Consider the following 10,311-nt stretch of genomic DNA (forward strand, 5'->3'; position numbering starts at 1 on the left):
CTGTTGTTTTCAGCTGTGGTGAAACTAACACCCCCTGTAGATGGTGGCAGCGGCACCCCGGGGTGACAGGCACAACCACAGATGGCAGTACTTGAGCTTTGCTGGGTGTAGACCCTAGAGCAGCAGAGGCAGCAGGAAAGGGAGCATCAGCCTCAAAACTGGTGGGCAGCAGATACCACCAGCCAGGGCCCCAGAGAAGATCATGTTAGCGGCACGTGGTTCCCAAGAGCAGTGTGTTCACCGGCACCTGGAGATCCTCAGAAGACCCACAGGAGGAGCAGAAGGGTATCTTAGTGAGAGCTGAAGCCCCCCCAACTGTGGAGGGGGCAGAGCCAGAGAAACACGGTCCGGTTTGGTTAAGGGGCCCTAGGATAGCCCTAGAGAACTTGGGTTAAACATTATGCTGGGCATCGTCTGTGGTCCTTAGCCACACTCCTGACTTGAGATGCTTTCCCCAGCCAAGCAGAGAAATTCTATTTAGGTGCTGCTGATAAGAAGCGCTGACCAGGGTCAGAAAGGAGGACGAAAGCAGAGACCATTCTTCTGCCCCTGTCAGTTAACCAGAGGGTGCAGCGCCCACGGGTCCCTGCTGGGGCTGTGCGTGTTTGTTTCTGCATTTTCTGGGCTCTGGATCACATCACCCTTCCCTGGTTCTACTCCCCGAGCCTGTCCAATAATTCTGTAGCCTAAATCCTGTGTTAAATTCCTCTCGGCCTAAAAAACCTGGAGCATTTTCCATTTGGTTGAGCCTCCAACTTTGTCTCGGGTCATGATCTTGTGGTTCGTGAGTTCAAGCCCTGCATCAGGCTCTGGGGTGACAGCTCAGAGCCTGAAACCTGCTTCAGATTCTGTGTCTCCCTCTCTCTCTGCCCCTCCCCCACTCATACTCTGTCTCTCTCAAAAATAAACAAACATTAAAAAGAAAAAAAAGTGCAGTTTCTGTCTCAGACTGATAACTCTGATGGATACAAATATGTACCTTGTTTTTGTATGATGGTTTATGGTTTAAAAATAAATCTAATTCCACAACAATTCTATAATATTGAAAAGATAGGAATTTTTGTGGCCATTTTTAAACATCTTTTTAAGTGTTTATTTGCTTTTGAGACAGAGACAGACAGAGCTTGAGCTGGGGAAGCGCAGAGAGAGAGGGGGAGACATAGAACCCGAAGCAGGCTCCAGGCTCTGAGATGTCAGCACAGAGCCCGATACAGGGCTAGAACCCATGGACCATGAGATCATGACCTGAGCCAAAGTTGGATGCTTAACTGACTGAGCCACCCAGGTGCCCCTGTGGCCATGGGGATAGAGAAATAGACTAGCAGGAGACTCCCTGCTTGCTCTATCTTTTCTTCTCAACAGATGAGTGAGTGAGTTTAGCCAATTTACTTCCTCTTTCTATGCCTCAGTTCCTTCACCTATAACCTGAAGGCTTTAGACTACAATCATTAGCTCTCACACAGTTTGCCCTGCAACTCTCACTATGAAATATATTTTACATCACTGCCCAGTACTTACATCTGCATGCATATGAAAAGCTAAGACTAGAGTTTCAAGGTGCCTGCATGGCTCAGTCGGTTGAGCATCAGACTCTTGATTTCCAATCAGGTCATGATCCCAGATGTGTGGGATTAAGCTCCATGTTGGGCTTTGCGTTGAGAGTGGAACCTACCTAAAATTCTCTCTCTCCCTCTCCCCCTCTCCCCTGCTCACGTTTTGTCTGAAACTACATTAGACTTCCATGAAATAAGACCCTGAGGAGCACAATGTACTCTGACATCATACTATTTATTCTATTTATTTTTTCAAATGCTCTTGGTAATTATTATGGACTGAATGTATGTGTGTTTCCCCAAACTTTGTATATTGAAATTCTAACCCCCAATGTGATGTATTTGGAGGTGGGGTTTGGATGACGAGATCACATCAGTGGATCCTTCAGGGACAGGGTGAGTGGTCTTATAAAGAGACCCCCAAGAGTTCACTGCCTTTGCACTGTGTGAGGACACAACAGGAAGTCAGCAGTCTGTGACCCCGTAGAAGAGCCTCACCAGAACCCAACTGTGGGCGCTCTGATCTCAGACTTCCGGCCTCCACCAATAAATATCTGTTGTTTAAACCTCCCAGAGTTGGCTAATTTGTTCCAGCAGTCCCAACGGGCTTCGATAGTGACCTACTACTCCATGGATTCCACAATCCAAGTACTTGGGCATGTAATACCGGTTTCCTGAGTCTCTGTTTCCCAGCTGAAAAGTAGTAGAAATAACACTTTCTTGATAGAGTTATTGGTAGAATTAAGCAAGGACTGATTCTAGCTCAGGGTGTAGGTCTTTTATCCTTGGAACCCGATTGGCAGAACTAATCATACCTGGTACTATGATTACATTAAAAGCAAAGAACAGACTATGAAACAGTCCAGGGCGGGGGACCTGAACTGTTTATAATACAGGAAAAGGATCTCTGCCAAGTAGTTCAAAACCTCCCCTTCAGTTGCCAGGAACTCAGTGTAGAAACACTCATCATGGCTTTATATATGCTCAGGGGTCTGCAGGCAAAGAGAAACAGTTCATTCTGGAAATGGTTGTAATATCATCAAGCAGTGTGCCCGTATAAGTGTAAGTGATAGAGTAGCTTTATTCTTTGCCTCATCCCACTGGGGTACTTTACAGTCAAAATGTCTTTACAAGTTTCATGTTGCCAAATACCCACCTTTGGCTTTAAGGCAATGCCATTTCCATAGTTTTGCTCTCCAAGAAGCAGTGAGCATATTGCATTTTTATAAATCAGCTATCATGCCCCCATTGGCTTAAATTGTAACTTGCAGAGATTTTGTTTTTAATTCCTGATTCGTTTTCAACCCTAACACTTAAATGAAAGTCTCCCTGCTGTCTCCAGCCTGCCTGCACCAGAGGTCTTAGTTGAGACAAATAGAAGGCATACCAGCAGTTTACACAGAAAAGGAATTTATTACAGGGTATGAGATTGCCTACAAAAGTCCCTGGAGGGCTAGAGTTAGGCGAAGAGTCAATGAATGTGCGAGCCAGGCTGCAGGGCAGCTCAGCCAAGGCCATGGTCCCTATACTAGATGCAGGTACCACTGCTACCACCTCTTACCCGAGGTGCTGGATGCCAGATCTCTCCCTCCTCCTCTCCCCGGCTTATTGAATGTTGGATTCCTTCATTGTCTTATCATCTGAAAATTGCATTCTGGGGAACAGCTGTTTCCTCACTGCTTTCTTTCAAATTCAAGTGTCATGTGGGTGCATCTGATTGGAGAAGACAAGGTCATGTGTCTGCACCCCAGCTACAAATGGAAGGCTGGCTTCTACCTTGGTTAGCTGGAGGGGGATGGATGGGGAAGAGAGAATTATATTTTGGGACATTCTCCGCCAAATGCAGGGGGACCATCATTTACTATATGCTATCTTTACACCATTCCTCTGTCAGTGTAAGCAAAGATTTTGAAGTAGAATTATTTAGAGACTTAATAAGCTTCAACAATGAAACCAGAAGTGTGTTTGGTGTTGTGTGGAACTTTATGTGCATAGCAATTCATATACAGAACCTACCTTTGAAGGATTTTATAATTTAGTTGAAAAAACAGACAACCAGATTATAACCAAGGTTGGTGACTCATGGCAGAGTAGACCTTTACAGACTCAGGAGGACCATATCTGGAGACGTTGGGGTGTCCAAATTTGCAAGTATGGATAATGTGTTTGCTGAGAATCCTGTTTGGACATGTTTTCTGTGCATATCCTCACTGTCTTTTCAATTTTCATTTATATTTTCTCTTAGTTTAGTGCCATTTTAAAACAAACAGTTTGTTTCATTTTCTAAGAATATAAGCAACAATGATGGGAGATCCACAAAGAAAGTTGAGATGTAAATGCTGAATGGCCAGCTGATTGTGCTCAGTAGTAGAGTCATGTACAATCAAAATTGTGCTTAAAGAATTAGTGAAAGAAGGTCAGGGAAGATTCATCAGAGAAAGCAAAAATCCAAAATTTCTTTAGTGCATAAGACATCACATGGTCTGGCTCTTACTGATTCACTGGGCTCATGTCTGTCATTCTCCCCTTCATTCACTGTACTTCAGCCCCCTGACCTTCTCTCTCTTCCTCCAATGTAATAGGTGTTCTTGCCTCAGGGCCTTAGCACTTGCTCTTCCCTCTCCCTGGGCCGATCCTCTTCCCTGATCTTTGCATGCTAGTTCCTTCTCTCGTTCAGGTCTCAGATAAATCAGCACTTTCTTTCTCCAAGAGAGCCTTCTCCAAACACAAGGGTGAATGGCCACTCTGTCCCAGCTCTCCAGCACATCCTGTTTAACTTCTTTAAGCATGCTTACCATTATCAGCAGTTACCTCATTTCCTTGTTTCTAATTAATTGTTGGTCTTCTTCTTCTGAAACATCAGATCCATGAGTAGGAATCCTGTCTGACGAGCTCACTGCACCCAGGAGAGTGTGTGACATACACTAGATACCCAGTAATTATGGGCTAAATTAATGAGTTAAACCTTTAGGGATAAATAAGACTTTGTAAAGAAGACAAATATGGGCAGGCATTCTAGCCCAAGAGAACAGAAGAGCATATGTCATTGGCACTGAGGAATAAAACAGCTTTATATTGTGTGGAAAAGGCCCACTGTAGGCAGGCACAGGTGCAGAAAGCCTGGTGTACTGAATGCTAGAGCAGGGAACTCATACCTGCAAGGAGTGAGGGGCGATGGAAAGATTCCAACCGAAGGTGAAAACGTACTGAGATGCCCATATGATGTGTGCACACTAACTTGCAGAGATGAAGGCAAGGGAAGGAGAAACACTTACCACCAGGCTAAAAACCTGTGTTGGATCAGCCACAGACATTTTAAGAAAGCCAGGTCATTATCTGGGTTTGGCAAACACCATGCCAGATGGGGTGGATGAATCAAGGCCAGGAGAAGCTAGATTCAAGAATACTTAGGGGTTTTATGGGTCTCAGGCAACATGTCCCTAGGATCTACACAAAGATGGCATAATTAACAATGATTAAAAAAAAGCCAAGAGCCATTTTAAAGAATTGATAGGACTTGGTGATAAATTGGCTACTGTGGTCAAAGAAAATGGTTGGATTCCAGTGTGAGTCCTCTTTTAGATGGCAAACTCCTGGTTGTATCCTCATCAGGGCAGGAAGAAAGCTATGCAGCTCTGTGGAGCCCATTTTATAAGGGCCCTAATCTGATTCAAGACGACCCTATTCTCATGAACTCATTACTTCCCAAATACCCCATGTCCTAATACTATCACACTGGGATTCAACACATGAATTTGGAGGGAACACAAGCTTCTTGTCCATCACAGTGGCCTTGGCCATCCCTTTCCTCCCCTGTCCCCTGACTGTCCTTCGAGGTTGGTTCTCCAGCCATCTTGTCATTTCTGGGCTCTGTCTCACAACTCCACTCACTCTCCACTCCAGTTAGCCAAACTTGATTTCTGTGGTTCACAACCAGGAGCCCTGACTGGCTCAGCACCTAATAAACTGAAGAGACTTACAAAAGGAGATCAAAACAAAATCAAACAAATAAAACTTGAAGATTTTAAAGCAATAAAAATAGATAAACTTTCTTCTGAGTATACAGTAGTTGCAACTACACTTTATTTTTTTTTAAGTTTACTTATTTATTTTGAGAGTGAAAGAGAGAGTGAGCATGAGTGGGGTAGGGGCAGAGAGAGAGGGAGAGGGGCAGGGAGAGAGGGAGAGGGGCAGAGAGAGAGAGAGAGAGAGAGAGAGAGAGAGAGAATTAATCCCAAGCAGGCTCCATGCTGTTAGCACAGAGACCAACTCTGTGCTCAATCCCATGTACTATGAGATCAAGACCCGAACCGAGATCAAGAGTTACACGCTTAACTGAATGAGCCACCCAGGCGTCCTGCAACTACAGTTTAAATGGCTCCCAAGCAGAAACCGCTGCATTCAAAACGAATGTTAACAAAAAGCATTTGAAAAAATAGCAAGATGCCAGCCTCTCCTGCCCTAACACCCTCAATATTCTCGTGGTTTAAACCAGAGCAACAATCTCCAAGTCATATGTTGAATGGATACCAATATATGCCCAGGAAATAGCTGAGATCTCATTCAAAAGTCACGGGAGGCACCTGGGTGGCTCAGTCAGTTAAGCCTCCGACTTCGGCTCAGGTTGTGATCTCATGGTTCATGGATTTGAGCCCTGTATCAGGCTCTGTGCTGACAGCTCAGAGCCTAGTGCCCGCTTTGGATTCTGTATCTCTGATTCTCTCTGTCTCTCTGTCTCTCTGTCTCTCTGTCTCTCTCTCTCTCTCTCTCCCCCTCCCCTGCTTGCTCTCTCTCAAAAATAAAAACAAAACAAGTCATAGGAAGCCCTCAGAGACAAAAGCTGGGCTGTTATATACCAGTTAAGAGAGACAGATTGCTACAGAACACAGAAGTAAAACTATTTTTTTTAAAAGAAGTGCTTAATTGGTACAGCATGTGATAGGACATGATCTCCCAGATTTAATGAAGTTTAGATCGTATGACTCAAATTGTGAGGTCATTTGCAAATCAAGTTACTAGATAGCATTTTTTAAAATGACTCATGTTACCAGGAGCCGCTAGGGCACAAATGATTGCCTGCATTATCCCTGAAGGGTGTTCCGCTTGTCAGGAACCAAAACTGCTGGGAAACCGATCACATGTTCTATATAAAATATGGGTTTGTGATGACCGCCTCTAGCAGTGGGGGCAAAGGAGAAACTTAGAGGACATGATACAAGAAATCTGGTGAAGGAGGAGGAGGGTCATAACCCCAGCATCGGACCACTTCTCGTCTCCCCCAGCTCCAGCTCCTGTCTGGGTTTCTGCAGTGGCTTTCTAACTTGTGTTCTTATTTTCACTCTTTAGAGTCTGTTCTTATCACAGCAGCCAGTGTTCCTTTTAAAACATGAATCCAAATCATATTCCTAATCAGAATTTATCAGTGATGCCCCAACTCACTCAGAAAAGCCCTTGCTGGGGCTTACAAGACCCTAATGAGCTCGCAAAATACTCCTCTGCACACGCATGCACGCCCACACCCACAAGCATGCACACACACGCACACACCTCTGACCTCGCCTTGGCTGCTCTCACCCTCACAGACTCCATCCATACCGGTCTGTTTGCTGCTCTTGAACAATACCAAGCATGTTCCCATCTTAATGCCTTTGCTTGCGCTGTTCCTTCTGTCTGGAACACTCTTCCCTAAGATACCCACTTAGTTTACTCCCTCAACCTTCCTTATGTCTGTGCTCAAATGTCACCTCCAGAAGGCTTACCCCATCCTCTTTATCTGAAATTGCAACTTGCTGCTTTCCCTCCACCCTCCTGGTCCCCCTGTTCATGTTCTATTTTCCCTAGCATGTATCTTCTCCTTTATTTGTTGTTACATTTATCGACTATGAGTTTGATGAGTTTTGCAGGACCAAGGACAGCCACGTGGACAGGAAGGAGAGAGGTCTCAGTGGCAACCTGTGTGCCTAGATGTTCCCTCCCCAAACCTGGTAGCCTGTAACCACCCCCCAACCCCCAACCCATACCTTCACACAACCCTGAGAAAGCATAGTGATCCCTAAAGAGTCATTGGATTTTCACACTATCTCATTGGGATAAAGATAGAAATCATAACCAAGTTGAGTTATGTAAAAATAAAATTCTATTTCCTATATGCTAAAGTTCCAACCTGCCTCATTTTATATCATGTCAAAACGATCACTAATATTTTAAGGAATGGCATGAATTTCAAAGACATTTTGGTCATGTGCCAGGCAGAGCCCAACTTTGTCCCTAGGAGTCTGGGACAGGCATTGTATGTCCTCTGCTGACCTTGGGTGCACTTCTGCAGGAAAATTAGAGATGCATCACGTGGCAGCACACAGCAGAGTAATTGCCATGGCAACCAAAGGCCCATCACCTGAGCTTATTCAAACTGCTTTATCAGGAGGGAATTGCAGACCAGCTCAGAAAACAGAAGATGGAAAATTCATATTCTCTCTCTTTTTCTCCTCTCTTCTAATAGTTTGGCATTGGAGTTCAAAAAGTGGTGCATCCCGTCTTTTCCTGAAATTATTGTGAATGCCTTTTTATTTCCATCTCTGATTTGCCGACTAGTTCATGGATCCTTGCACTTGATGAGGTGAGGGACTGGGATAGAATTAGCACACAGCAGTACCCTCGGGGGTCACCCTGCCATGTTGCACGTTGGCAAGGCTGGCAGAATGATGATGCGTCCCTGAAGAGGCCACTCCGGAGGAAGCACATCTCTGATCTGTTGAAGGGGATCCATGACCCTGTCATTCTGTTGTCTGGAGGAGACCATAACCAAGATAGAAAAGTTGTCATGTTAGGCTGTTTCTGGACACGGAGTTGTGTTAATGAATAAGTGATGACTTGCCCAGATCCTCGTGGATTTTATTTCCCTCTGATCTTTCATTTAAAGTAGAAGACAGTAAACATGACATCATGGGGAATACAGTTCAGGTGATGGGTTCCTAGGTTGCTATGGTGATTACTCAGCTATGAATCATGTCCTTTCTAAAAACAGTTCTAATGCCTTAATAAGCCTAAGCATCAACCACAGAACATGTCCATGATGTTTATGCCTGGGACCCTTCCCCATTAGCTCATTTAGTAGGGATGGATATAGGGCCTACCAATTTGTGTTTGAATGCTAAGAATGAACTGAGGGTTGGGGGGGAGGGGGGAGGGGGGAAGAGAGGTGGTGATGATGGTGGAGGGCACTTGAGGGGAAGAGCACTGGGTGTTGTATGGAAAACAATTTGACAATAAAATATTATGAAAAAAAAATAAAAAGGACACCCTTCCCAGGGTACCTGGGTGGCTCAGTCAGTTGAGCACCTGACTTCAGCTCAGGTCAGGATCTCATGGTTCATATGTTTGAGCCACACATCAAGCTCGCTACTGTTAGCTCATAGCCTGCTTTGGATCCTCTGTAACCCCCACTCTCTGCCCCTCCCCTGCTCACACTCTCACTCTCAAAACTGAATAAACATTAAAAAGAAAACCACCATTCCCAAGGAGATTCTCATTAAGATGGTCTTCAACATTATAAGAAACATAGCAACTCAAAAGCTTTCCCCATGAGTAAGGTTAAGCTGTAGTAGTACAGGTTTGGTGACAAGCTAATGAGTCTCAGCTGACTTTGGGGCAGGAAAACATGGCGACAGGAGGGTCAACTCCTTAACTGAAGCTTCATCCAAGCCCTCAGTTTTCTTATCATATTTCCCTTATGCACAGGATATCTGGTATGCTTGTGAGTGAGTCCTTGATGCATAATGACTAACCCCTGAATGTCAAACATATTTGCAGACAGGCAAAGAAAACTTAATTCCAGACTGGTTCATATTAAAATAGACATTTCTGTTTCACAAACCTTATAATAATGATTTGGGAGAGAAGATTCTCATTCTCATAGAAAAGGAGAGCCCTAGCTGGATGTTGAGATTGCATAAAAAATGGATTTTATATTTTCAAGGGTCCAAAGCTGTTGTGATAAGGAGTCATATAAGTTTAATGGAAACTTTTGTTGCTTTGCCTTAAAGGAATACACACACAAATTTTGATGTGAAAGATATAAAATCATTACATCTATGGTTATTACATTGGACTGCAGAACAGTGGATGGAATTGAATTAATTGTTGGAATTTAATCAAATCTTTTGCTAATTATCCCTTGAACAAGAGCAAACTTATGGGTCAGTTATACCATATGAACAAAATTATGGGTTTCTTTTGTTTATTATTTTTTTTAATTTTTATTTATTTTGGAGAGCAAGACAGAGAGAGACAGAGTGTGAGCAGAGGAGAGGCAGACACAGAATCTGAAATAGGCTCCAGGCTCCAAGCTGTCAGCACAGAGCCTGACACGGGACCCAAACCCATGAACTGTGAGATCATGACCTGAGCCAAAGTTGGACACTTAACCAACTGAGCCACCCAGGTGCTCCCAAAATTATGGGTTTCAAAAGGAAAAAAATTGGATCATGGAATCTTAGTTTGGAAAAGCCCTTAAAAATCCTATTATTTACACTCACAGAGTTTGATTGTCACACCTGGGCAAAATTCGCAGCACACCTGGATTGAAGCACTGCACTAGAGTTTTGGCATGCTGATAATAACTTCAGATAGGTTCACTTGAATTCAAGTGTCTTAGTCATTTAGGTTTTATTTGTTTGTTGTTTCATCATTTTTATTATTTAGATTTACTTCTACGAATATATTTCAAACTGTTTTTGCTTGTTTTGTTTTGCTTTCAAGA

This window comes from Suricata suricatta, chromosome 9 (assembly GCF_006229205.1).
Source record: "Suricata suricatta isolate VVHF042 chromosome 9, meerkat_22Aug2017_6uvM2_HiC, whole genome shotgun sequence".
Lineage (NCBI taxonomy): Eukaryota > Metazoa > Chordata > Mammalia > Carnivora > Herpestidae > Suricata > Suricata suricatta.